General features: G+C 37.6%; 1 long non-coding RNA gene across 15 annotated transcripts in view; it reads right to left on the minus strand.

Moving 5' to 3' along the window:
• Positions 1-315: 315 nt before the first annotated feature.
• The window catches only part of LOC111557781, an 863,046-nt gene continuing 838,297 nt past the window's right edge, over positions 316-25,064 (minus strand). For 14 of the 15 annotated variants that reach the window (XR_006589518.1, XR_006589519.1, XR_006589515.1 and 11 more), the window contains 5 exons: positions 13,539-13,621; positions 10,120-10,492; positions 5,932-5,986; positions 848-1,032; positions 316-677 (listed from right to left, as the gene is read on the minus strand). This is a non-coding gene — a long non-coding RNA (uncharacterized LOC111557781). The remainder of the gene's footprint in view (positions 678-847; positions 1,033-5,931; positions 5,987-10,119; positions 10,493-13,538; positions 13,622-25,064) is intronic. The other variant, XR_006589505.1, reaches the window with a different exon arrangement.

Consider the following 25,064-nt stretch of genomic DNA (forward strand, 5'->3'; position numbering starts at 1 on the left):
GTAATAATATAAATATAATGTTTGGGGCCATTTCATTAGTTGTGAAAGAATTTTCTCCATCACTTCTTTGGAGATAGCACAGAGTGAAGGGGCGCCTGGGTGGCTCAGTCGGTTGACTGTCCAACTTTGGCTCAGGTCATGATCTCACAGTTTATGAGTTCGAGCACTGCGTCAGGCTCTGTGCTGACAGCTCAGAGCCTGGAGCCTGTTTCAAAATTTGTCTCCTCCACTCTCTCTGCCCTTCCCCCGCTCACCCTGTCTCTCAAATATAAATAAACATAAAAAAAAAAAAAAGAAAGCACAGAGTCCAGTGTGTTAGTTATAGAATAGAACATCTATACTTTATTTGAAGAGAAGGTAAATAAACATATTTAGGATGTAGGTCTCTAAACAGTCTTCATTTAAAATGTATGGCATGAACTTCTGTCTCTACAGAGAGGGACTAACCTTGCCATGGACAGAGACAACTCTCAGTAGTGAATGTAATCAGACAGGGAAAGGTGGACAGATCCAGGGCAGTAACTGGAGTCCAGCAAAGGCATGCTGGCCGAAAGCCAAATGAAACTTTGTTCAAGGCAAATGTCTGCAGGGTGATTCTTCAAAGGCATAAACATTCAAGTACATGCGTGTCAATGCAGTCCAATCGTGGGATGCTCCTCCCCTGCTGATTTACTTACCTGTAAGAAATAAAAAAAATCATATTTTCTTTGACATTGGAGTTTGTTATCAAATGCGGAGACCTTAGAAATGATGTGGATGACATCTGTTGAAAATCATGGTACACAAATAATAACAGCTAATTTTATTGAGCTATTACTGTATTCCAGATACGATGTTTAATGCTTACCTCCGACACTGCAAGTACTCTTCACAGCGGCATCTGAAGGAGGGAGACATCCCCATTCTACAAGTGTAAAAGTGAGGCTAGAAGGCTTAACGAAGATTTAGAATTTGAAGATGGTCACAGAGTTAATAAATGTTGGCTCACGTCTGAGTAACACCAAAATCTATTCTCTTAACATGCTCATCTGGCTGCAAGATATTAAAAGGGAGAAGGGCATGGAAGGGAGGATTTCAAAATTAAGTTAATGAGTAAATCATTTTCTGAAAATGTCTAAGTAACGACAACATACTCCTGATATGAAATTAAAGGAAACAAGCCAATATGTACATTTTTACATAACGTGAAATCAATTTTTAAATAGACACGAAATTTTGCAAAAGATAAATTCACAGTTGTACATATACACCTAGCCTTATATATAGCTGTGGTCTCTGAATGGTAGAGTCTTCAATTAAGTTTAACTCATCACGCTATTTGTATTTCCTATAATGGAGATGACGGTATGTTTTACTAATAACAAAAAGTGTAACCATTTATTTAAAAATAATACAGAAGGGAGGGGCCCCCTGAATGCTTTCTTGGATCTTCCATAAAACAGAATACACAAAGGAAAGGAATCTTTTTCTTCCTATCAATATTACAGGGATAGTGTTAGACATGAAGGCATTCTGTGCCGTGTTTAATTTGTGAAACCAATAAAATTCACAATATCTGACAAATTGGTCCAGGACACATTTTTTTTTCTCTTGAAAAGCATCAAAAATATGCATGTGCAGGAATAAAACATAACCTCACAGGGAAGTCTTACTGCAGACCTCAAATAAGGCTTTTGGATTCTGCTACACAAAATTTAAATCACCAAGTATTTTACAATTAAACATATATCAAGACCTGATTCTCTCTACTTTCATCAATATACACACTGCAGTTGCAAGTGACTAAAAATGTGTTAGTTTCACTCAAACCATAATAGACCGTGGGATCTAGAAATGTCTGCAGCAATTAGAAATAGCACAATGACTTGAAGTCCTAGGCTTTCCTTCAGATGTAGACTGCCTTTGAACATTATATTGGTCTCAGCTTGGGAACTGAAAATCACTTGTAATGAATTCAATTCAATTTCTTTAATCTGTGAACTCACAGTTAATGCAGATGAGGTTATTTGTTTTCAATGAGCCATTTAATATAATGAAGGAGGGTTTTTGTAATCCCTAATTAATTCTTGCCCTCAGCCCACCAATTGATTAGTAACCCACTGGGGGTGGGTGAGCAGTCAGCCACCTCCCCTTCCAAATAATTGCTACTCTAGTAGGAATGCCACATTCAAAATCACCGTCATTAAAATAACAGCAAATCTGAGATGGTGGCATTAATGAGTCAAACAAATTTCGATTCTTATTGATTAATTGGTGAAATGTATATCATAAACACTGCAAATCTACCTTAAATAAATGTCGGGGTGGAGAAGGGAGCTGCGGTTTTTATTGAGACTACTTCAACTATCCAAACAAGTGTTTCTTTTTTTAGTGAGCAGAATATAATATAGGACTGTGCAAGATGATGGACTGCTATATTTAACTCAGACAAATGCATAACAAATCACTATTCTGTAGTGAGAAGGTACACCTCTTAGGCTCCTTTTTCTTTCTTTCCTTTTTTTTTTTTTCTTTCCTTGGGGCCTGGATATAAGACCACAGCCATCTAAATAATCCTCCAGAAATAAACCAATGAAATTGTGAGCCTGACAACAGACACAGTATTATACCTGCAGCTGGTAAATGTTTCCATAGTCCAACCACCTTTCCAGTAAAAATTTTATCCCGGGGGAAAGTCAGCAACTAAGATTTTAACTACTTTTCTGCAATAGAAAAGTTTGGGGCAATTGAGACTTCATAAATTTCATTATTTATGGCCTTTATTTTTCTTAGAGAATTACCCACCCATCAAGTATGATTGTGAAAATACTACTACTGTATTACCAAATTCCCATATAAATAAAATTAAAAAATGGTATGATTAACTATGAGACTACTTCATAAGAAAGTACATAATTCCAAGACCATTTTGTTGTTTTCTGTATCGCTTGCTGTGTTCATAATTATTGAATGAGCATTTCAATTATCCAAATATTGGGAAACTAAAAATTCATAAATGTTTTGCCCAATTACCTGGACTGTGAACCTCCACTGACTGGCCCACTCTGTTTTGGGGAGATTCCTAAAAGAATATTTGGAGCTACACCTCTATAGAAATAGTATTTATTTATGTACAACCTTTGTACTCGTGAACATATTTCTAATAGTATGCTAACAATGGAGTATAACCTAGTGAATTTAGTCTCTGCAGCCAAACAGATCTACTGTGGTATTAGAAAGAAAGGACATTTACACTGAATAGTAAGCAACTCCCAGAACTTTGTAAAAACATAACCGCAACCATTAAAAGTAACTTTGCACTACTTACTACAATTTAAAATGTGTGAACCCTTTCACCCAATGTACTAGTCCAGAAGTCCATCCGTATACACGTATGTGGCAAGGATATGTATATAATGATGCCCACCACAATATTATCAATATTATTTGTAACAGAAAAGAACAGCCAAATATGAAAGGGTTAGCAAAAGGAAAACATTTGTATTATCTTCTTGTCCTGAATTCTTCCAAGAAACAGCCTTGGAGATGCCTTGCCTGTAGGTTCATTTTGGCAATCGATTCCAATCAATGGGAGTGGAAACAAGGGAGTAATGTGATAGAAAAGGAGGGGAAATAACCAATTGTAAAGCATGTTATTGATCCCGCATTTCCAGATGGCAATAATTTGCCATTGCGTATCAATCTTGCTCGAGGACCCTCTGAAGAAATGTGTACAGTTTGCTATTATTTCCTGAGGGCCGGAATCTGATAGTTATTGCCTCTGAGATTCATGAGTTTCTCTATGGAGTCCTGGCTTCTTTGAAGCACTTTCACATTCTCTCGTCAAGAATTTCCAAGCAATTGCCACAGATATCCCAAATGGTGGCAGAGAAATCAAAGAACACAAAGGGAAGGACACGCAGTGTGGCTGAGCCAAGGCAATGTCAGATTCAGCTTGTGAACCACTGGGCAGATTAAACACTGTCTCAGCTACATCCCAGAAATTCCACATGGTCATTTTCATTCAATTAAAAATGCACTGGCCTTTGGATTTCTTTTCATCTGTGACCCATCCGTTCTTTAGATGCGTATTATTTCATTTCCAAACATTTGGGATTTCCCAGATAGCTTTCTGTTGTTGATTTTTAGTTTAATTGTGTTGTGGACAGAAACCATGCTTTGCATGATTTCAACACTTTTAAATCACTGAGTTTGTTTAAGGGCCAAAAATATGGCCTGTCATGGTGAATTCTCCATGTGCACTTGAATGTGTATTCTGTGTATTGGGTGAAATGGTCTCTAGATGTCAATTAGGTCAAGTTGGATGATGGTGCTGTTCAGGTCTTCTAGGTCTCGATAGGTCATCTGACTAATTTATAATTAAATCCCAAGAGAGGGATGCTAGTGTTTCCAACTATAATTATGGATCTGTCTCTTTGTCCTGTTCTATCAGGTTTTGTGTCATGTATTTTGAAACCCTGTTTTGAGATGAAGACACATTAAATTATGTCCTTGATGAATTAACATTTTTATCATGTAGTAATGTTCCCTCCTTGTTTCTGGTACTATTCCTTTTATGAAATCTAATTTATGTGATATGATTAGTCATTCCAGCCTTATTTTCGTTACGGTATGATTCCTTTTACTTTAGGCAATCCACGATTTATACTTACTGTGGATTTCTCACAGACAATGTAGAGTTGGATCTTACATTTGTATCCAATTTGATAATCTCGGGCTTTTAATTCATAATTTTTAATAATTCTTGGTGGTTATCTCTTCAAGTGCTGTCTTCTTCTCTCTCTTCTGAATCTTTAATTGTACACATTAGGCCATCTGATATGTCCCACAGGTCTTGAATGATCTACAAAGCTTTTCGCTCTTCTCACTTTGTATTTCTGTTTGATTAGTTTCTATTTACCTATCCTCAGGTTTGCTAATTCTTTCTCTGGAGGTGTCAAGTTGTTTATAAAGGAATGTACAACTATGAAAATTCAGTAAGTAAAATATGTCCTCAGTGCTTGAAGACAAAACAAGCCTTAGGTATCTTCCCCACTCCCCTCACCGCCCCCCCCCCCACACACCATTTTTGTTAAGACCCAAAGTATATGGAATCACTAATACAATCATTTTACGTGTCTGGAAGTGTCCACACTAATAAAAATTAGTTTCTACCCAAAGATACTTTGCTGAAGTGTTAAGGATATTTGCCAATAAATATTGCAAGTTCTGCTGTCAAGATTTACTTCATTTTTTGTTTTGCGAACACAGTCTCCGTTTGACACGTCTTAAATAAGACCTACCCACATCCCTAGAAATGTTGATATGGAATAAATGAGAGGCAGCTGAAGACTTTTCAGACTGCTTCTGTGACGTTGAGCCATGAGTATGGATATGTGACAAAGGAAGGACTAAGAATGCCGCCCGGAGGCTAATTTTTTTCACATGCCTTGGTTATATTATAATTTTGTTTCTACCTCTGCCTTTATGCATTTCATAGTTACATATCTACTGTTGCCATTCATCCTTGACATTCTTTCATTTAATGAATTAAATATCACCAGTCTGATGGCTATTATTTTAGGGTAAACTAAAAACAAACCTCTTATGAACATACTTGATTTATTATAGCCTGCCAAACAATTATGACAAAAGATGGCCTTCATTACGTTAACCCTCACCTTCAGCAGCTTCAAATATCTTTTGGAAACAAAACAAAAACTAGGAGTAAATAAATAATGAAGTAATTTTCCTGTGGGTTTTGGGACAAGATAGACTTTCATTCAGTTCACATTTCATACTTTCTCATGTTTCTTCTTATACCTGTTTACATGTTTGTGAGATGGCAGACTAGGGCTTAGGGGTATAATATTTAGCTACAAAAAGTTCTTCTGTGTGCAAATCCATATGGCCTACCTAATACAATTTATTGAGTTGAATCTGCATACTTACTCTAGGAAATTCCAGGCTTTCCTAGGAATCCCATTTGCAAGAATGTTTCTGCATCCTGTGGACATACAAGACAGAATTTAGAGGTGTCATCAAGCTTAATAAATAACTCGGTTTGGACACTGCAATACCTTGGAATCAATGCACTCTGAGCCAAATAGGGTGCATCTAGCCTCTGAGCTAAGATGCAAATGACTTACGGAATTTAAGAATTCGGCCTATGGAGAATGATGTACATGGACCTTCTTGAGTTATTTCAGAAGATAATGAGACTTACTCAGAGGGGATCATTCTTAATGATATTAATATAGTATCTTGGGGGCACTGGAGTTGGTGTAAGGACATTCTAATAGTTGCTTTTATAAATATAAGAGGAGAAAGGCGGGGCGCCTAGGTGACTCAGTCGGTTAAGAATCCGACTCTCAGTTTTGGCTCAGGTCATGATCTCACAGTTTTGTGAGTTCGAGCCCCACATCGGGCCATCGGGCTGTGCACTGATGGTGCAGAGCCTACATGGGACTCTCTCTCTCTCTCTTTCTCTTTCTCCCTCCCCCCGCCTCTCCCCTACTCATGCTGTCTCCATCTCTCAAAATAAGTAAATCAACTTAAAAAATTTTTAAGAGGAGAAAGGCTGTACACAAAAATAAAATTATTAGGATGCAGTGGTGTGGCTTTGGAGTCCCTGATTGCCAAGGTGTTAGGAAAAGAGTGGTATCAGACACAGAGGTTGGGGTTGAGTATAGCCTCCTACCTGGAGGCTGCTTGCATTTGAGGCTTTACAACATGATTCAGTTATCTTTTTTTGAGTAGCAAATGACTCCTAATCTTAGTGGCTGAAAACAATAACCATTTATTTGTGCATATGCTACGTGAGAGAGAATTCTGGCATCTCTCCTTTTTTTATAAGGAAATCAATCCTATTGGACCTGGGCCCAACCCTCATAACCTAATGACTCTAAACCTAATTATCTCTCAAAAGCCCCATCTCCAAATACCATCATATGGGGATGGGGGTAGTGCTTCAGTATGAATTTGGGGTGACACAATTTGGTCTGTATCATATATTGATCTGTTATTTTTTTACAGTCTTTTTGTTTGACTTGAGTATTAAGATAACTACTGGTCTCATCAAATGAGGTATAGTCTCTCTTCTATTTATTTTCATGTGCAATTTGTATATATATACATATATAGTTTGTATGTTTATAAACATTCAAAAATTATATTATATATATATATAGAGAGAGAGAGAGAGAGAGAGAAGAGAAGAGTGAGATAATTTTTGAATGTTTTAAACTACAAATTCAATTTGTCCTTTTCTGAAATTTGACCTTGCTTTGGGCAATTCTAACTCAATAGACAGACTTCTATGCTTTTGAGTCTCGACTGAGATCAGTTTCCTACAGCTTCCCACCCCTCATCTCTCACACCACACCCTAGAACAACCCCTATGAAAATTGGTATTTGCAAACTATGTATAAGACTAGATGTAATTCATTTATCAGGGCCGTCTATGCTACAGCTCAAACAATACATATACAAGGTGGGGAGGGGCTGGCCGTGCATTTAGATGATAGGGCTTTCTCTCCATTACTTCAATCAGAAACAGGCATCAAGGACTAGTCCTTGGACTTGGCTCCACATTTGACAAGTAGAATACTTTATTTTTTTAAATTTTATTTTTGAGAGACAGAGAGAGACAGAGCACAAACAGGGGAGGGGCAGAGAGAGAGGGAGACACAGAATCCGAAGCAGGCTCCAGGCCCCGGGCTGTCAGCACAGAGCCAGACGTGGGGCTCGAACCAACGAACCGTGAGATCATGACCTGAGCCAAAGTCGGACGCTTAACTGATTGAGTCACCCAGGCGGTCCTGACAAGCAGAATACTCGTAATGTCATAATTGCTCGCAGGATCCCTGGGAGATTCACTCCTTTAAGGAGGCTCAGAGAAAGAGAGAATAGGCAATTTTCTAGAAACTAATTAGCTTTGGAGCCTCAGCTTTCCCCTTCTATTTACTCTGCCACCCAAGATCAGACAGGCAGAATATGAATATAAACTCTATTTGCTGGGATTGATTCTGGAGACACGGCACATTTTCTGCGGGGATATGTGTAAGGATAGATATAAATGGATGCACTTTTCCCTAACAGTTTGCGTTCAGAGACTTAAAAATGCCTGCGTAAAATGTAGCCTTTCTTTCTCAAGAAATTGATTTATAGGGATGTTGTTTTATGACACCCCACAGTATTAGTAAAGTAAAATATGTTCTAAATCCTTCAGCACTGTGTGATCCCTACTGCCATTATGTTAGTCGACAGCAATTAGACTGGTAATTAAGTATTTGACTCCACAGTTATGAGACGTGTACTTACGCTGCATCCATTTGTGTTTAAAGCGGTCTAGGATTTTGTCTTTTGAAGATATATTTAACGTAGGCACTTGGGTTCTCCTAAACCATGTGACCATCAATAGACAACAAATAAATTCTTTAATCGAATAGTTTTTATATTTATTTTTGTCTCTGTTATGTCCAATAACTAGCTTAGCAGTGTTTCTGCTTTTCCTTCCCTGAACAGATGTGGTATTTTCATCTGAGAAGATATCGTCATTCTGGTAACTTTCTGGAATGATGCAGAGAATGGGAAAAAAATCAAGTATAGCTCCTAGGTTATTTGAACATATAAAGACAACAGTGTAATCATTTTGAAGTGGATTTTTAAGTATTCTTAAATGAAGGCATTCCTCATAATTAGAAATTTCTAGGTGAGTGACGAACAAGAATATGAAATAAAGAAGGATGAAAAGGCAGCCAAGCTACCTGGTTAAACATCGGGTTGGTCCCATTTTCACACACTTTATTGGTCCAGCTGTTTTCACACACTTTAATTGAAGACTTTTTGTTGCTATCGTTAATAGATATGTTTCTTAATCTGTTTTAAATGGTAAACGAATGGGCGTTTTTATTTTGTAAAGATAATGCATTAAAATCTTGAGTAAAATTTTAAGCAGACATAAGCAGAAATGCTCCCTTTCCCAGGAGTATTCTACAGACAGAGTTAACTCTTGGAAAGTATGAATACCTATAGTACACACGCCAAAAAATTACAGATAATCAAAAGGAAATATCATAACGTAGTAGACACTTGTAAGGCTGAGTCTTCAAATCCCCCTTCTCTAGAAGCAGACACTTTCTCTCTCTGCCATTTACATGGCAAAACAGGGTACTGTCCTAATAATTATTCAAATGTAAGTAGATATCTCAGTACCATATTTATACAGAGAAATATAAATTATATATACCCACATGCCCTTTAAAATATGCTTTCACTTTAAAATTACATTTGGGGGTTGCTTTGTGAAAATAAAATAACTGTTGATTTATGGGTCTTAATAAGAGTCCGATCCTTTCTTATAATAGAAGTGTTATTTATGTTGTTCCCGTTAAGACAGGAAAGTTTCTCCATGGGGGAGGAAGCCATTGATTTCCCTCTGGGGGTCTTAAAAGTGATTTTCTATTTCACAAGCTAGAAAGGAGACCCCTGTGTACTCTCCTTTATGCATCCAAAGCTTATCTTTTCTTCAAAACCCACTCAATCCCTTTATGATTTGTGCCCATGAATCTTTCCCTGACCTCTTCAACTCGTGATCTCATGCTGCTCAAAACTAACCGCATCAACTCTCCTTTAAACAGTGGAATAAGGGAACACAGGATGGAAGCTGATAGCGATACTCTCGGAACAGGGAAACTGAGGCACACACCAGTGAAAGAATTGAGAAAGCCTTCATGGTTAAGCATTGACAAAGGGTCAGAAGTTTAGAGCAGCTTTCTGAAAAGGAGACAATAACTGATTCCAGCAAAAGATACTGTCTTGTGTGCAAGTCCTGGCTTTTGGATGACAGGGATCCAACAGACAGCTTACGCTAAGTCATTTGTGCTCTTCTGGGAATAGTAAAGTAGATTTTAGGGTTGTCATCATGGAATAAGCAGGTAGAGATATGATGGCTTCAGCAGAGTCTGGGCAATTCCAGTGTACAAAATTCTAAATTTCCCACTCAGTTCTTTGTTATCACTCTTATTCTAAATTAGTTTAATTTTTTTTATGAATTTACATGGAGGGCACACAGTATAAAGGTTGAGTATTAATTAACTTTTGATTAACTAATCAACCTCAAAGCTCGAAGTGACTTACATCACTAATGGCGTTTCTTCAGTGGCTTACAACAAATACCACTCGCTTCCTTGCTCATGGGTTGGCTGTGGGTCCACAGGACTTGACTAGGAGCAGCTGGGCTTGGCTTCGTGTTCTGAGTCGTGTTCATGTTGACTCCACAGGTTTCCTTCCTGTTCTACTCCTGGTGGACCTCAGGCATGCAAAAACCAAATCCCAAAAGTGTGTTTGAGCCTCTGTGTATGTTTGATGTTTGCGGCCATCCCATTGGCAAAAGCAAGTCACACGGTCATATGTCTAAGCCCCAAAGCAGAGGGTGAAGAAAGTGTCTCTGTCCACACTGGGAGGCTCTGCAGTTATAACACAGCTGTAGTTATTCGAAAGCAGTGAAGAACTGAAAACAAGAATTTAATCCATGAGATAACGTTAACAACGGTACCACATGCTTATAAAAAATCAGTACTTCCCCAAAACAGTCCTTCTGAACACCTAATTCTGCTTTCCAAGAGACAAATATTTTCTATTGCTTTTGGTATTTACCTTATTTATCTATCTGTCTACTCTATCTACCTATCATCCATCTAATACAACCAGTAAATAATTGCATATGCTTATATGTAAATTGGCATTAGTACATATTCATCAGTCTTAAACATTATCAAATTCCTGTAACAGTAAATAAGGGTTTGGCTTTGTTGCACACCCTTCTCCCATGACGTCAATATGATTTATCACAATTTGGGGGGTTTAATCTGTTATCAGTGTTTACATCATGTTATAGATATAATTCACTGCTTACCTAAGACTTTACATTTCCTATACTTAACAGTTTTAAAACCGCTTAAATCTCTTTGTACCTGTTTCTGTTTCTCAGTGTTCCAAAAGACATTGACAGCTCTTTTGACCACTGTCACTAATTTTACCCCTGGTATTCAAACAAAGATCCCAGCGCTCTATTAATTACATCCCTTGCCCCCAACACCTGCACCTTGGACACATTCCCTCCCCACTCCCGCAGCTTTGCACCCATCTCCCTAGTCTGGACTAAGGCTCTCTACTCCTCATGCGAACCCCTCATCCTTTCTTTACCTCTCCACTTGAGATACTACTAGCAATAAACATTCTAGTAGTATGCAGTTTTTTTTGAAAAGTCAAATTTCACACTCTTAGTATGTGATCTGGTTTATTTTTCCTGTAAGCTTTTAGTATATCTATTTTATAATTTTATGTTTGAATTTCACAGCAATATGTTTGCTGCCGATTACTGTTTTAATTAGTAACTTTTCAAATTGAAGATTCATTTTCAGGTTTGGAAAATTGTTTATTATTATTATTATCATTATTATCACTATTTATTTTATCCCCTTTCTTTCTAGAGTTCCCTATTTTTATTATTTCTTCTCTTCTACTTTTCATCTTTTTTGTTTATTTGGTCTGCTTTCTGGAAGAAATTCTCTATAGTGCCCTGGCCTAAGTCACATCTATCTCTTGACTTAATTAAAAAAAATTTTTTTTAATGTCTATTTATTTATTTATTTTTTCAACGTTTATTTATTTTTGGGACAGAGAGAGACAGAGCATGAACAGGGAAGGGGCAGAGAGAGAGGGAGACACAGAATCGGAAACAGGCTCCAGGCTCTGAGCCATCAGCCCAGAGCCCGACGCGGGGCTCGAACTCCCGGACCGCGAGATCGTGACCTGGCTGAAGTCGGACGCTCAACCGACTGCGCCACCCAGGCGCCCCGATGTCTATTTATTTTTGAGAGTGACAGAGTGTGAGTGGAGGAGGGGAAGAGAGAGAAGGAGACACAAAATCCAAAGCAGGCTCCAGGCTGAGCTGTCAGCACAGAACCTGATGCGGGGCTTGAACTCATGAACGGTGACATCATGACCTGAGCTGAAGTCGGACATTTAACAGACTGAGCCACCCAGGCGCCCCTCTTGACTTCATTCATATAATACCCTCTCAACTAATTTTCCTGCCCTTGCCCTTGCTTCATTGTTGTCCAGGCTAAACACAGCAACCTTTAAAAAAAATATATCAGAATAAATATTCTCTGCCCCAGACTTTGCAATGGTTTGTGTTCTGTATTTCAGAATAGGAGCTAACTTCTTTATAATAGCCTACAGGATCCTTCTTGTTCTAGAACATCATTAGCCCTCTGTCCTGCTTTCTCACATTTTTCTCTGGCCTTCATTCTGTCCTAGACTCACCAACTGCTTCTCTAGTTCTCTGACACAGTACTGGTCTTACGGAAATAAAAAGTGAGCCACAGAGGCACCTGGGTGGCTCAGTTAAGCATCTTCGGCTCAGGTCATGATCTCATGGTTGGTGGGTTTGAGCCCCATGTCAGGCTCTGTGCTGACAGCTCAGAGCCTGGAGCCTGCTTAGGATTTTGTGTCTCCCTCTCTCTCTCTGCCCCTCCCCCACTCATGCTTTGTCTCTCTCTCTCTCTCTCTCTCTCAAAAATAAATAAACATTAAAAAAATAAATTAAAAAAAGTGAGCCACAGATGAAAGCTGCATGTGTGACTTTAAATTGTTTAGCAGCCAATGGAAAAAAAAAAAGATGAAAACTGGGTGACATTAATTTTAATAATATATTTAACCGAACCCAATAGGTTTAGAATTTATCATTTTAACATGGAGTCAAAACCCTTTAAATTATTAATGAGGAAATTGCACATTCAGTCTTCAAAGACTGATGCATTTATAGCACCACTCACTCAGGCCAGCACTTGATCTGTAACTACCCTCAAAGATGCCCCAAATGGAGGCATGATGTCAGACCCTTCATTAGGCCAGTCGTTGTATACAGACCACCCCTGAGGGAAGCATCCAGCACCCTCCTTCCATTGAGGGCAATGCCCAGGAGAAACAGAGCTGTGAGTTTGCAGCAGGCAATAGCACTGAACCATTGCAGTCTTTGAGTCTGCAGGGAAGGTCTGAGCCAGGCACCAGAGGATGTAAAATCAAAATTAAGATAAAAAAAAAGTTAAAAATAAAGATGCAGTAGACAGGCCTTTTCAAAAACACACACTTATTTACAACACATAAAAAAATCTGAGACACACTACTAATCGAAAAACAATGACTGCTCATTACGATTAAAGGTCAATGTTTTTTAGTAGGTCAGTAATTTGAGCACAAGTATCTAAAGAATGTCAGGTTTAAAACCTAGATCGAAACATCCAAAGGAAAAAATATATATATTGCTATTATATTATTATGTATGAGAAAGCTCTGATTTATGGCAAGAGATCAAATCTATCCATATGTTAAAAAGGTCCTCCAATTTCTTTTATAAAGTTATGATGAGATTCAAGGAACATACTGGCTCTTCCTTCTGATCCGGAAGTTTAGGAGAAATTGAATTGAAGAAATATTGGTAAAAATCCTGCGATCACACACAAGTCAGGAAGAATGAGTCTGAGACTTACGGTCAAGATACGACTTGGGATTGATACTGAATGCTTCGAATGGGTTTCCTTTTGTGTCCTGGACCAGAAGCAGTTGCAGGAATCTGTGAAAGAGATACAGCAGGCAGAAAGTCCAGGGGACAGTGAGGTTTCTTCTTGATCAGGCAGAGCCTGTCAATGATATTTCGGACAGCAGCACCAGAAAGGGTATCAGGCATGGACATATTGTGTCCGGGGAGGGGAGGCAGGCACAACACAACAAGGCTTACTGATAGCTGTCCCCAGCAAGGCAGCTTCCCCGAGCTCCCAGAGATAAAACGGCACTGCTAGAAATGCTGACATGTCCACACTTTGAATTGCTGAAGTGGTAATGAAAACGCCTGTCTATTATATCTGCTTGTATTGAGTTTGGCTGCCCAGCAGAAAATCCAGTAAGAATGGCTTAAAGGGGATGAATGAAGTAAAAGTTACTGAAAGTTGACAAGGAGATACAGAATCAGAGCTGACGAGATTCTCAGAAGAAGGCACTGGGGAATGAGGAGCGCAAATAACAATCAAAACAGAATAAGACAAACTCCTTGAGTGGAAGAGCTAGATCTGAGGACTGTACAGGTGAACTTTAGGCCAAGAAAAGTCAATTGCAATAGACCGATAGATGCCACCCACCTTCCAAATGTAAAGAAGGAATTTAGAATGTCAAGTAAACAATATAAATAAAATAAAATTTGTTACCAGCAAAGGAAGGAGACGTCAGGCTGCCTTCGGATGCCTCGCCAGCGTTACACACAAGAACACAATGGAAGATTTCAAGGAAATAGATTATTACTAATGATTTCCATGACCAGATATTTTAATCATAAGGCATGATTCAAACATGAAGATAGAGATAGACATACTCATGTGCTTCCCCTAAAAGCATTCATTGAAGGCATTTTAGCTAACTGAATCAAAAAAAAAAAAAAAAAAGCCCTCACAAGTGGACAGATTCTAAAATAACATTAGTAGAAAGCACCAAAACCATTTAAACTAGTATGAGAAATCAAGTATTAAAAGCATGATTATTTTTAAAAAGGCAACTAATGAAGATAACAGACACATAATAAAAAATAATGATCATAAACACGTTCTAAACACCCAGAATATATCCCCCAAAGTGAGGGAGCGGGATTTATGGAAGGAAATAAAAATATGCTAATTTGCTACACATGCTGAATATGCTCATCTTAAACAGGGAGGTGTCAACAAATACAATTTTATCGCTGATATTAGTAAAGAGAAAATATTAAGTTCAAGTGTGGTGTTTTTTTTTTTCCAAAAAATAAAAGGTGAGCATTTCCAGGGTTAAAAAAAGTTACTTGTTCAAAATTTGAGGTAAATACCTATGCTGAAAAAGTAAAAAAACAAACAAAACCATAAGAAAGAAAATAATAATACTTGATATCCAACTAACAAAATTATTTAGTGATGACAATAAATATAAATGAGTTAAAACTCCTCTATTAAAAGATAAAAACTTTCATAAATCAAAAATACAATCCAGAAACTTGCAAGAAATGAGGCAGCATGGAAATCTGGATTTATAAAATCTCTTCTCCAAAAATAATAAAGTAAGATTTATGAGGTAAAAGAGCAAAGAAGGTACAGTTAATGATGAAATAAACTAAGGGCCTTTAGCTAAACATAAATGCAAAAATAAGTTTTTACTATTTTTTTTACTCTACATAAACGTGTAGAACCCACTGGACCAAATTGAAAGATGTCCCACTTAAGAAGGAGCAGAAGAGAGCGAAGTAGTGAGATATGGATGATTTTTTTTTTTAATTTTATTGTTATCCGTCTAAATTAGTGGAAGCATGTGCAGCCATGTGGAAAAAGAATAGAAAAATAGGGGTGCCTGGGTGGCTCAGTCGGTTAAGTGTCCGACTCTTGATTTCAGCTCAGGTCATGATCTCAGTTTGTGAGTTTGAGTTCTGAGCTAATAGCGCAGAACCTGCTTGGGATTCCCCTCCCCCCCTCCTGTCTCTCAAAATAAATAAACTTAAATAAAAAAAGAATAGAATAATGTTCTCCTTTGAGCTTCTCTTTGCTTGTGGAAAGCCATCAACTACATAAAAGCGCATTCACAAAAGCTGGAAGATTGGTCAACATTAACCTCCCCACCCTAACCGCATTACCCTCTGGCAAAATGGTAACCTCAGGGAGACCAGAGTATAATCTCCTAGCTCTAATTCTTTAGCAGGAAACAAAAACTGTAAGAAAAAGAGAAAAAAAAAATTGCTCAGCTATTCCAAGCGACCCAGCTCATTCCCTAAGCTTCCTAACCTCTGAGGCTAGAAGGCTGAGGGCACATCCCCATGGGATTGGACAGGGAATAGGGTCAGACGTGTGGACCTCAGTGCAGGACACTGAATACAGTTCAAGGCAACGAGCCTGGCTGTGGCTCCCACACACCCTGTGCACTTGTCTTCTTTCTTTTGTTTTCCCTTCGGCTGACTAAGCATATAAATCTTAGCACTCATACTTCAACTTGATGTTATGTTGGAAGCATTTGATCTGTATCTAGGTTAAAAGGATTACAAAAGAGAAAATAATTCAAATCAAATCTAAAACACAGTTTGAAAAGTAAACAGGTGAAACAAGTTAGTGAGGCTTTGAGAGAGGGATGGTTAATACACAGCCACAGCTAGTCAAAGATTGATGCTATGGAAAAAGGCATATTTATTAATAAAGTGCCAAATGAGTTTCCCAAAAAGATTACAGTGTATACAAAACTTCAGTTTTGGATAAGGACGGCTTTCAAAGCCTTTTGAGAAGGAGAGTTTATTCAAGTCACAATTAGTACCTTACTTATGAGAAAAAAAAAATACTTTGAACCTCATTTCATATTACATATCAAAATAAATTTCAAGTTGATAAAAGAATGTTAATTTTTTAAAGATTTAGGATAAACTATTAGTGCATATTTATTTGATCTTGGAGAGGGAAGTCTTTCCATACAAAAGCAAAGGAAGGAAAAGAAATCATAGTAGAAATGATAAAAGTTTTTGAATATATGAAGACTAAAAATTTGGCATTTAAAAAAATACCATAAACAAAAATAAACAGTAAGCCATAAACTGGCAAACATTTTTAGGAGAGAAAAAAGATTTATGTGTCTTTTTTTGTATGAATGAAAATTTTCACTTAAAAATTAGCCCATTTGAACCGAATTCTGCGAACAGTTCTGAGTCCTGATTGTTTCTTAAACAAAACTTTTAAAATAAGTACGCTTAGTCATTTCCTGATCTGTTTATTAGATCTGGGGGAATTACCTGAAGACAGTGGCAGGATGAACTTATAAAGGAATAGATTTTGGAGTTTGACAAATCATGTTAGAGCCCTTCAAATATCCACTAGCCCCTTTGCCATGTGTATGTCACTCAAGTTCTTGGATCTCAACTTGAAATTGTGAAATTTGAGTACTTGCCTTTGTCAGTATGTAATGAATATTAGTTTTTTTCCCTCCTTTCATCCCAAAGGTTAATGGATTCCCAATCCTTACATAATACATTATAAAGCTAATCTCTAAACCAGGATAGTTGACAAGCTATCCTCTGTGGATGAAACTGGCCTGGATTGTTTCGTGAATAAAGTTTTATCAGAACACAACCATACCCATTTCCCGCCCCCCCCCCACATTGTCCATGGCTGCTTTTGCCTTATAACAGCAAAGTTGAATCAGTGTGATAGAGATTTTCTGTCCTGCGAATCCTAAAATAACATTTGGCCCTACAGAATGTTTATCTACTCCTGAACTCAACTATATTGTTACTTATGAGTTGTTAGAACACAACAATGTACTTGTGAAATACATGTCCCTGATGAAAACAAGATTTTACTCTGAAAGTGTTAAAATGAAGATTCTCTGTCAGAAAAAAAAAAAAAAAAAAAGAGGAAAAGTAAAACTCATAGAAACTGAGAATAGAAAGTGGTTGCCAGGGGGCAGGAGAAAATAGGGAGAGGTTGGTAAAAGGGTACACATTTTCAGCTATAAGATGAATAAGGTCTGAGGACCTAACATAAAACATGGCGACTATAGTTGATTACACTGTATTGTAGAATTGAATTTGCTAACAGAATAGAACTGAAATGTTCTCACCACACATACATGCGTGCACACAAACACACACAAAGATAAATATGTGAGATGATGGATATGTTAATTAAGTAGATGAGGGGCATCCTTTTACAATTTATATGTATATCAACCACCATCATGCACATTTTAAATGGCTTACAATTTTATATGTCAACTGGACCTCGGTAAAACCGAAATAAAAAAATTAAAGATTCTGTATTTAGTATAATTTCTATGTGTTCTAAATCATTTCAGCTAAACTATATTTTTAACTGTGTTATGTATCTTGTGCTTTTGAAAATCTTTTTTCTCCCTTCCTTATTAGCAAATCTAATGAGAGTTGTATCTAAGCTGGAAAATCATTGAATGTGATCCTGCCTCCACTATACCCCTCCCCCCCTTTGATTTTGATTTTGTGACAATACAAAATATAGTTAAGCAGATGTTCTACTCATTAGAGACCCTGGCTAAGGTACAATGAAAATGGACTGACTGCCAGAAATTAGGCAGAGGAGTCTAGACCTGGTATCTTTGCTCCAATTCAATCCTGTCTTATGCTAATCCTACCCTACTCGAATCTAAATTTATCTACTTGCCTTTGGCCCTGAGATCAAATGGAGGGTTTATTGGTATACTGTCCTTTGCACACTTAGGAGCATTTCCCCTTTTCCTTAAATTGAAAAACACCCCCAAATTAGACCCTTTATGGACCACTGCCCTGCCATTTTAGAAATAAAAAGATATTTGGCTGGCTGGTTCATCAATTTCGCAGGTTCAGATAATCCCTTATATCCATTTGTTCAAATAAGTCTAAAAACTATGAAACTGGAGTTCTAATTTTTATTTATAAAATAGACAAACCAAAGAAACATATCATCAGCATATCCACCCCTCCCACTTCTATTCAGACCACATTTTTAAGTTTTATTTTGTATTCCCATTAATCTCCTCTATTTTAACATATTTTTTTCTATTCCTCCAGTGTTTACATAATTCAAATAGTTGCAAATAGCCATCATGTCTACTTTTGAGTCATTGCTTAGACCAGAAAAATATGTGGGCTAGCTTCTTTTTCTTCTTTTTTTTCCCCTCTTCCTTCAGAATTCAGTTGGCCAATATTATCACTTTGTTTTTGCAAAGACATTCTTTATTCCATTTTTTTCTAAATGAGACTTAACCAGAATGTTTTCTTTTTCTGGATATGTGTATCCAGAAGTTGATCTTTCCTGTGTTAGAGACACATTTAAGACATGGTAGCCAGTGATATTTAACTTAGTAAGATCTGAGTTTAAAACTTGTTTCTCCTTTCTACTAATTTTATGCTCACAGGCAATCATAACTTTTCTAAACCTCAGTTTCCTGAAATAAAAATACCTATCCCAAATTTCATATAATAAAAAAAAAACACACAAAAAAAACCCCTATCCCAACAGTTTCATTGGTACAGATGATTGAAGGATACTAATCTGATAAAAGTAGTATTTTTTCAAGTTTCAATGGATGTATCATTCATATGTCCTCCATACAGATGTTATTTACACATTCATCTACCCATGTGACTCACTTCATTTTCAGAAGCAAGAACAAACACCAAAATAACTAAAAGGAAATTTCAGACTATTAAATATATTACAACACTACGTTGAGTCAAATGCTTTGCTACGGATTCTGGGGAAAGAGATCAATAAAAGAGAATAGAGTCTGCAAATAGACCTTTTGGTAATGTTCATAGTTTACAAATGATAAATATGTAACTTCTATTCACTTGGGTAAAAGCTAGATTATTTCACCATAAATTTTGGAAATGTCAAAAATGAATCCCTATCTTATAAAAGTCCAAGTCTTTAGCAATTTGGAAATAAATTTAAAAATGATAAAAGGAAGTAAATAGTAAATAAGAGCGTGAACAATTTCTCTTTCGGTCTATATTTGAATTATGAAGGCATTATCGGGAAAATATGTCATAGTTGCTCAGATTATTCAGAAGGCCAATTTAAGAGTGCTTATGGAAATTTAAAAATCAAACATAGATATCATTTAATCCAGAAGTCCTTTTAAAAACTTATAATCAACGGGTAATTGACATATGGACAAAAACAAAGCTCAAAATAGCTTATCAAAGTTTTATCGTTTTATGTTAAGACTTTAGAAGCAACACCATATGTAACAAAAGTAGGTTGATTAAATAAAATTGTAGTTAACTTCATACAACAGAATGCTTCTTAACTATTACTATCTTTTTGCATTTGGGTGTTTATATTTAAATTTTGTTTTGAAGGACAGTAGTGCCATATAGTCAAAAATTTTTAACTGCTTATTTCAAAGCAGTATTTATAGTTTGTTCTCATTGCTTTAAAAAGACTTTAAAAACAGAAACAGAAAACAAGTACATTAGTGCACACGTGCACACACACACATACACACACACCCCAAAAGCTAAAGAAGTCTCTACACTAATATTAGCAGCAGTTGTCTCTAGGCAGTGGAATTTCTGATTATTTCAGATGATTTGATTTTTGATTTATTAGTATTAACAAATTTTTTCTGGAATCATCATGTATTACTTAAATAATGTGAAAGTTCTACTATAAGATTTGACCCATCCTCACTCAGATACATACGGGCAAAATCCAACTTTTAAGTTTTAGAAATTATCTTCTCTGGGTTGGTATTTCAGAATATGGGAACATGTACAGTTCATTCTCTATGTACAGTGGAACATTTCTGAATCAAATTTCAAATTTAGGTTAACCTTATGGAATATTTGGAAGCATGTGAGGTTTAAAAATATTTTTTTAGGTTTATTTATTTATTTTTGAGAGAGAAAGAAAGAGCACAAGCAGGGGAAGGGCAGAGAGAGAGAAATAGAGAATCCCAAGCAGGCTCTGCACCGTCAGCACAGAGCCCAACTCAGGGCTCAAACTCACGAACCGTGAGCTCATGAGCTCATGACCGGAGCCGAAATCGTGAGTTGGACGCTTAACCGACTGAGCCACCCAGGCGCTCCAGCATTTGAGATTTTTAATTTCTTACATAGTCTGCGAGAATGAGATGAGGGGGTCGTGTTGGAACTGCACGACAGATTACAGGGGTGGTAGGAGAGCTGAACTGAGAAATTTGGGCAACATTCCATAGTTAAGAGAATGAACAACTTCTGCTCAGGTAACAGGGTGCTCTATTTTGAAGTGGCGATATATAATTTTGCCTCCTACCAATTGTACTTGACCTGTGTAAAAGGAATTTCAAGAGGATGATGAAGTTACAAATCAGACTTAATTAAGACAATGAAAGGGGACCTGGGGAAAAGAGGTGATTTGTTTATATTTCATACGTATTCAAAGCTCAATCCTTCTTTCGATTTCTTCTTTTATCTGTCATTGCTTCAGTTCTGTAAAGTCACCCCAGGTGTCGATTCACTTTGTGCATTTCTGCTTGTAGCAAACTTCTCACTACTCTGTCACCTTTGCCTGGGAAGATACCTGATATAGATATGTCCATTTCTTAGTATGGGAAGCCACTCATGCCTTTCATTTTCTGCATCTCTTATACTAGGTGTATTGAGAGCCACAAAGTGTAATGAGGACTTAGTGTGTGCTCAGTACCATGACACATGCTAAGGATTTGGTGGCAGACAAGCTAGGGACACCCCAGTGTTCTGACAGCAGTTACAGGATGGTATGGCAGAAATGTGATACATTTGAGATCATTGAAGGCAGTGGGGGGAGTGTGTTGTAGAACAGGAAATTGCTTGTACCAAATTTTATAGAGAAAGTTATGTTGAAAAAATGAAATATGTAGAAGTCAAGGGCCAGACTAAGAGTTTTTGTTTGTTTCTTGAAAAAAAAAAATGGTTTGTTGATTTTTGAACTGCATAGAAAACAAAAGTGTTTTTTTTTTCTTTTAAATAAATTCATACAAAGAATGACAAATAGAGAGTGACAGTAGGGGGGCACTTGGGTGGCTCACTTGGCTGAGCATCAGACTTCTTAGCTCATGATCCGGTGGTTTGTGAGTTCAAGCCCCGTGTGGGGTTCTCTGCTGTCAGCACGGAGCCCGCTTCAGATCCTCTGTCCCCCTCTCTCTCTGCCCCTTCCCTGCTCTCTCTCTCTCTTCCTCTCGAAAATAAAAATGAACATTAAATAAAAAAGAAAGTGACAACAGTGACCAGCAGGAGGAATAATAACTATACCATCTTACTATGTGTGTGTCAGCTCAGTTTACATAAACATTGGAAATCCCGAATTTGGGATGCAGAACCTCAAATCTGTGATCAGGATGTCTTGAAATGAGCACATGGAAGCCAAAGGATTTCTTTCTCTTTTTCTTTTTTCCCTTTCAGAAGCTACACATAAAAGTTACTTTCCTTCTATACTGTCACAGAACTTACATTTACCTTTTTGGTCCCACCTGTGAAAGAGCTAAAGAGAAAGAAACTCCATTTGCAGCCCAACACATGGGGAAATTTTTCTAAAATAGATAGTCCAACAGTATTTTGCATTTAAAAGAATATTTCTTTTTTTTTAATAATTTTTTTATTAATTCTTTTTTTTAAATTTTTTTTTAATTTATTTTTGAGACCGAGAGAGACAGAGCATGAACGGGGGAGGGTCAGAGAGAGAGGGAGACACAGAATCTGAAGCAGGCTCCAGGCTCTGAGCTGTCAGCACAGAGCCCGACGTGGGGCTCGAGCTCACGGACTGCGAGATCATGACCTGAGCCGAAGTCGGCCGCTTAACCGACTGAGCCACCCAGGCGCCCCTTAAAAGAATATTTCTTAATAAAATAGTCCCCCATGGGCGCCTAGGTGGCTCAGTTGGTTAAGTGTCCAACTCAATTTCCGCTCAGGTCATGATCTCATGGTTCATGAGTTTGAGTCTGCATTGGGCTCTGTGATGACAGTGTGGAGCTTGCTTGGGATTCTCTCTCTCTCTCTCTCTGCCCCTCTTCCCCTCTCAAAATAAATAAACACTTATAAAATAAAACAAAATAAGCCCCCAAAAGAGTAAAGTTACAAAAAAGAATAGTATATTACAACTGTGGGAAAAAAGGACAAAAAAAAAAAGACACATTCTCAAATTTTAATATTAATATGAAGATCGCTATTGAACATAAAAGAATATATTGTATGGACCTGTCATCCCGGTAAATATAAACAAAATTATCACAACAAAGCATACAATAGGTTTTGATAAGTTAAATGAGCTCCTTTTTATATTGATATGCAGAGTCAGACAGATGTTTCACTTTCTGAATTCTGAAAGTTACATGAAGTTAAAATTTTTTTTTCAACGTTTATTTATTTTTGGGACAGAGAGAGACACAGCATGAACGGGGGAGGGGCAGAGAGAGAGGGAGACACAGAGTCGGAAACAGGCTCCAGGCTCTGAGCCATCAGTCCAGAGCCTGACGCGGGGCTCGAACTCTCAGACCGCGAGATCGTGACCTGGCTGAAGTCGGATGCTTAACCGACTGCGCCACCCAGGCGCCCCGGAAAGTTATATGAAGTTTAAAAACAAGGAGAAAAAGCACACGTGAGTGCTCCGAGGATAGATCTATGGTATTTGCAACCAAAAAGATGGAGAAGAAGCTACATTGGAATGCTAGGGGAATGTGTCATATGCAGGAAAGACTCAAATTAATCTCATTCAGTCAGAGTGAGAGATCCATTACATTTCCTCTGACTACTTGGGCAATCATTTTCTCTCTGCAAGCAAACACTAAAAAATCAAAGCTTCAAACCAGCCTCTGTAACAAGACGTTTTCTCTAAATGACTGAGCACATGACAATGAGTTTTAGTTACGATTGAAATTTTATACATGCATTCCCTTGGCAGCTCTGTGATTACAGGATAGCCCTGGCTATAGCACTTTTGTTAAAATAAAATCTTTTCGGGACACTCGACGCAGGGAGACTGAATATCCGTTTGCCGAACGCTCTACTTTTTGGTGCAAAACAGATATCTACATGGTCAGCCTGCTGATCTGTTGATAATTTTACATCCTTGAAGTCAGGTTTTATGATCTCACCAGCTGAAGACATCAAAACATAGAAGGCACCAGACGATGGCAGTCACTTGATATATCCCTACTCTCAATTTTGTTTTTTGTTCAGGTTGATGGAAAAATGTAAATGTAGGTTTGGATATCAGGATGTTAGCACAACCCTAGGGGGAAAGGGTAGTTTTCTTTGTAACTTGGCAGCCTGGAATGGCCGCTTCTGACATCATGGGTATTTTTAATGAAATATTAATGACTCTGATTTTAATAGGAATTTCAGCACAACCTAAATTAAGCCATTGGAAAAGGGATATGGTCCCGTTAAGAACAGTAAAACCGTAAGCCCCCTTCCTGAAGAGTAGCCGTGGGCAGTTAAAGTGACAATCAATTTAACCAGGCCATATTGCTTTGTAAGTCTCTGAAGTGTGAAGTCCCAGCATGCCTGATGTATTTCATTTTAATTTCCTTTTGGACACAGCTATGGTTAGTGGGGAACCTCACACACAAAAAGAAAAAAAAAAGGTGCAGAAGAGAAGGAAATTATTTAACCCTTTCAAAAAGCTATGCAATGCATTTAGCTAAGTAAAGAAAAATAAGCATGATGAGATTTCTCCTTTGTTTTTAAAGAAAAATAAAAGTGGAGTATGCATAGTATATCATAGTAATGATGACCAATCTCGCCAATAATTTCTATTAACGTGCTCTCTTAACACTCATTTTGAGGTTTATTTTTTATTTTTTTATTTTTTTTAACATTTATTTATTTTTGAGACAGAGAGAGACAGAGCATGAACGGGGGAGGGTCAGAGAGAGGGAGGCACAGAATCTGAAACAGGCTCCAGGCTCTGAGCTGTCAGCACAGAGCCCGACGCGGGGCTCGAACCCACAGCCCTCAAGGACCGCGAGATCATGACCTGAGCCGAAGTCGGCTGCTCAACCGACTGAGCCACCCAGGCGCCCCAAGGTTTATTTTTTAAAGAAACTGGTGGTTCAAAAATAAATCTTCCTTTTCTCTTTCTCTATAGGAAGATAAAAATCAGGTCGTTTCTTATGATTTTTTTTTTCCATCTCTCCCTCCTTACAATTACGTATCTAAACGGTCAACTGCTGATCTGTTGATCATATCACATCCTAGAAGTCAGGTTTCAAGATACGGCTTTTGCAGGCAAATCAATTTTGATGTGTTCAAGATGGTGGCCTTGTCAATTTTTACAAAAGTGCCAGATAAATAAATACATCTGAAGGACTTTTTTAAAAATTGTAAATGTTTCCGACACACAGAATGCTCGGCTACCTGCACAAATTTTCTGTGAGACTGTTTTTGTTCCAGAACAGCCCAGGAGAGAAGACGGCAGTTATGTGGCGGAATGTGGGAGGCAAAGTTGGATTCAGAGTCAGGAGAGCTAATTTTGATTCGTATTAGCTTTGACACA

The sequence above is a fragment of the Felis catus genome, chromosome E1 (genome assembly GCF_018350175.1).
Source record: "Felis catus isolate Fca126 chromosome E1, F.catus_Fca126_mat1.0, whole genome shotgun sequence".
Taxonomy (NCBI): domain Eukaryota; kingdom Metazoa; phylum Chordata; class Mammalia; order Carnivora; family Felidae; genus Felis; species Felis catus.